General features: G+C 36.4%; 1 pseudogene; it reads right to left on the bottom strand.

Annotated features, from left to right (window-relative positions):
* Positions 1-432: 432 nt before the first annotated feature.
* LOC131275812 (olfactory receptor 4C3D-like) lies at positions 433-1,343 on the bottom strand (annotated as a pseudogene).
* Positions 1,344-4,289: the final 2,946 nt, after the last annotated feature.

Below are 4,289 nucleotides of genomic sequence, written 5' to 3'. Positions count from 1 at the left end.
CTGTCCACTGCCCCCCAAACATCTATCCTAGGATTTCTTCTTTTGTGCTCCATCAAAGGCAAAGCCAAAATAAAGGAATTTCAGAGGTTAAGTTTCCATGGAACAGTCATTTCACTCAAGTAACAAATGTGTGAAGAATTTAGTAAAACAGGAGTGAGACCCTGCAGCAAAACACACCCTAGAATCATCAAACTGAGGATTTACAGTTCTTTCAATTGTATATCCTAGAATATGAATATCATACAAGAATATTGTATCCCTGGTTAGGAACATGAAAAGCAATCAAATGCAGCTAAAGTTTCTAGTCAATATTAAGTACTCATAAATGTTAGTCTCTCAACTTTTTTTTTTTGTCACTTACCTGCAAAATTTGATAATCCTCTTTCATATTTACCATTGTTTTTATGTGTCATTATTTTCTTGGCATTATAACTAGCCTAAGTTACTCTTCAACAAATTCCTCACGGTATTTTTGTCTCTGTGTTTCTGACTGTGTAAATGATAGGGTTTAAAATGGGGGTGAAGATTGCAGAAAACAGTCACTAACTTTGTCTACCAAGAAGGTAGACAGGATGCATGTAGGTAAATATACAGGGCACAAAAAAGAGTACAACTATTGTAAAGTGAGAACCACATGTGGAGATAGCTTTGCACTGTTCTTTAGAGCCGGAATTTCAGAGAATGCAGAATAACAACGTAGGCATTAAGTAACATGGATAAAATGAGCAAGCACATAGCTCCACACTTGGCAACCACCACCATCCCAAGGGTGTAGGTGCCACTGTGGTCAAGCTTGAGCAGTGGGAAGAGGGCACACACGAAGTGGACAATGACATTGGGGCCACAGAAAGACAAATTGATAGTGAAGAGAATCTGCACAGTGTTGCAGAGGATTCCCCCAACGCCGGCCATGACCACCAGGAGACGACAGGGCTCCCGTCGCATGATGATCATATAGTGCAAAGGCTTGCAGATTACCACATAGCGATCATAAATCATGACAATGAAGAGGATATCAGATTCTCCCAAGAAGTTTGCCACAAAGAGCTCAATCAGGCAACCACTCAAGGATATGCTTCTGCTCTGGTAAAGCAGGCTGATGATCATTTTCGGGATGATGACAGAGGGGTAGGAGGCATCTATGAAAGACAAGTAGGTGAGAAGGAAGTAAGTAGGAGCAGAAAAAGCGGGGCTGAGAGAGGTGGTGAGGACAATGAGATTACCCAGCACAGCAAATAGAAAAATGAACAGAAAATAAACAGTGTCTTCTGCAAGTGTGGATTCTGTGTGAGTCCCACGAGAATAAATTCAATTGCATTGTTGGAAAGGATGAGGTGATCCATTCAGGGAGTAACACATTGTTGAGGGCTGAATCACTTACAAAGAAAAAAAGAAAGATACTTAACTGTGGAAGTGTTCTTATCTGAATTCATAGTATAGAAATAAGGTAGTCACCATAATTGTGAAGTACATCTTTGGCCCCCTTTACACAAGTAATTGCATCAATTATTCATTCCATGTCCTACATGATGCTGTTTTGTTAACTAAAGACACTTTGCATTTATCACCTAAAAAACATCTTTTATAAGGAACCATTTTATCTAAAATCTACTGAGAAAATATGAAGCCATATGTTGTGAGGAGACATGGAGTCTCTCTTTATTTCAACTCTGTTTGACTTTGCTAAGTCATGTCAGTTCCTGTAAGCTTCCAAGGCCTCTTCTGCATCTATGAACCTACTAATAAGGTCTGCAAAATGTATTTTGTAAATTCTAAATGCTGCAAACAGTAAAGGATTATTCCACCTTCCTGGAGAATTGACATTTGAACCAACGGTTCTAACTGTGAAAAGAAAGACATTGTCCACTGAACAAGAAATGTCATAAACCACAGTTCAAGGAAGTTTATAAGTAGTTAGAAACATACCTAGCCTTCCTACCATAGCACATGATACTCACTTCTGTTTCCTCCCTGTGCAGAGTAGAATGCCAGAAGTAGTGTCTGTGATGCCTGGTGCTAATTAAATGATGAATGTTTGGAGAACTGCCACACTTCTTACATCCCCATGTGGAAAAATATACCTGCTTCTCAGTTCATAAACCTAGGCTCTCAAGTGGCCCTGTCAAACTGCTCTGTTTATCATTACCCACTATATGAGACACATTAAAAAAAAGAAAGTTTTGAAAGGAAGCTCAAACCCAGTTTAACAGTTTGTAGCATAGTTTGTACCTCTATAAGGTAAGTATAGAAATATTAATTCCCTCTAGGAAAGAGTATATTGCCAAGATACTTGATTTCCAAGTTAATAATAATGCTGGTCAAATAATATTGTTTATTTTACAAAATTATGTTTCACATACAATTTGGTATATTCCCACTCAGTAAACTTATAATTTCAATAGAAAACGGTTAAAAAATGTTTAAAAATATTGGTAAGTTCTACATTCTATGAAGATCTTTTAAATAAAGAGAACCCTTACTTTCAAAGTTTTAAAAAGTATAAGTTTAACCTGGAGAATGGAAAGAAGTTTTTTGAAGTAAGACAGATAGGCAAGTGAACTTGACCCAACAGATAGGGCATGCACCTACCACATGTGAGGTCCACAGTTCAAACCCAGGCCTCCTTGACCCGTGTGGAGCTGGCCCATGCACAGTGCTGATGTGCGCAAGGAGTGCCCTGCCACTCAGCAGTGTCCCCCACATAGGGGAGCCCCATGCGCAAGGAATGCACCCCGTAAGGAGAGCCGCCCAGCACGAAAGAAGGTGCAGCCTGCCCAGGAATGCCACCACACACACACAGAGCTGACACAACAAGATGACACAAAAAAAAGAAACATAGATTCCCAGTGCCGCTAATAAGGATAGAAGTGGTCACAGAAGAACACACAGTGAATGGACACAGACAGCAGACAACTGGGGAGTGGGGAAGAGGAGAGAAATAAACAAAACATAAATCTTTTTAAAAAAATGACAGGTAGATGATAGATAGCTTATAGATAAATAAAATGCTATGATTTATATATGCATACACACATATACACACAAACACATATTTAAAGTCTACCTGTTGCTTACATGTTCACTAATCCAAAAATTATTTATTAGATTCTCACTATTTATATGAATTTATATGTTTGCCTACAGTCACAATAAGTCCTTGTTCAATGTCTTTAGTACTCCTCCACTCCCAGTATTTTATTACCAAACCGCAATGGGTCAAACATCCATAAAATGAATGATCTTCCTAAGTGTTTTATGATTCTGCTATATGCATTTTCATCTGTTCTGTTTCCATTCTCTCATAACATCCATCATCCATCATTGGTTAAAGGAAATCACATTATTTCTCAAATGGAAGAATCATCCCAATACGGGAAAATAAATTCCCCAAAGGAAAGAAAGAGAAAATTTTAAAAAATTAATAAAATTTGTTCTGCAAAACATTTATTTTCCTCCCAAAAATACGAGATAAAAGCACTTTAGATTTAATTTGCTGAGATGAAAATCTTATGTACATGTGGAAAGTGCTGCTGCTTCTTTGCAGTTGTCTTGTATTAGGTTTATCCCCCAAATATCTGAAAAAGGTTATGGTGTTCAAAAAGTAGAAATAATATATTATTTATTAAAAGACTTAGAAATAACTATGAAGAAATAGAAATAACTGTCTTTTTTTCTTTGAATCAATAATATTCATTTTAGGAATAGACCATAGAGGAAAATATTTAAGGGAAAATCAATATTGAAAAATATGTTCAACAAAATTATTAGGTATGAAAAGTTAGAAAATGCATAGATAGTCCAAGGTTAGAAAAATGGTTAAGTAAAAATAGAGGACATCACTTCCAACAGTGTGTAGATTTTAAAAGAAATCTTTTTAAATATTGTAAGAAAATTTGTGTCTTGTAATATTAAGCAGGAAAACCTGGATGCAAATTTGAGTACAAAACATGACTGCAAGTTAAATACATACCAATAAGGAAAAAAAGAGAAACATCCCAAGATGCTACTTGTAAATTAGTGAGATTAGAGTGATCCTCTTTTCCTTGATGCTTGCATGCTGAAAGTATCTAAACTTCAAATTGTTGGGGCCATAATGAGTTAGAGTATGATTATATTATTATTTTTAATATACTGTTATTTATTTTTAAAAGATACACAGATCACATAAAATGTTACATTAAAAAATATCGAAGGTTCCTATATGCCCCACTCCCTACCACCCCCACTGTCCCACATCAACAACTTCTTTCATACATGTGTTACATTCATTGCCATTGATGAATACATTT

Source organism: Dasypus novemcinctus, chromosome 24, assembly GCF_030445035.2.
Source record: "Dasypus novemcinctus isolate mDasNov1 chromosome 24, mDasNov1.1.hap2, whole genome shotgun sequence".
Taxonomy (NCBI): Eukaryota; Metazoa; Chordata; class Mammalia; order Cingulata; family Dasypodidae; genus Dasypus; species Dasypus novemcinctus.
The sequence above is the reverse complement of the archived record's forward strand: the minus strand, read 5'-3'. Positions and strand labels throughout refer to the sequence as shown.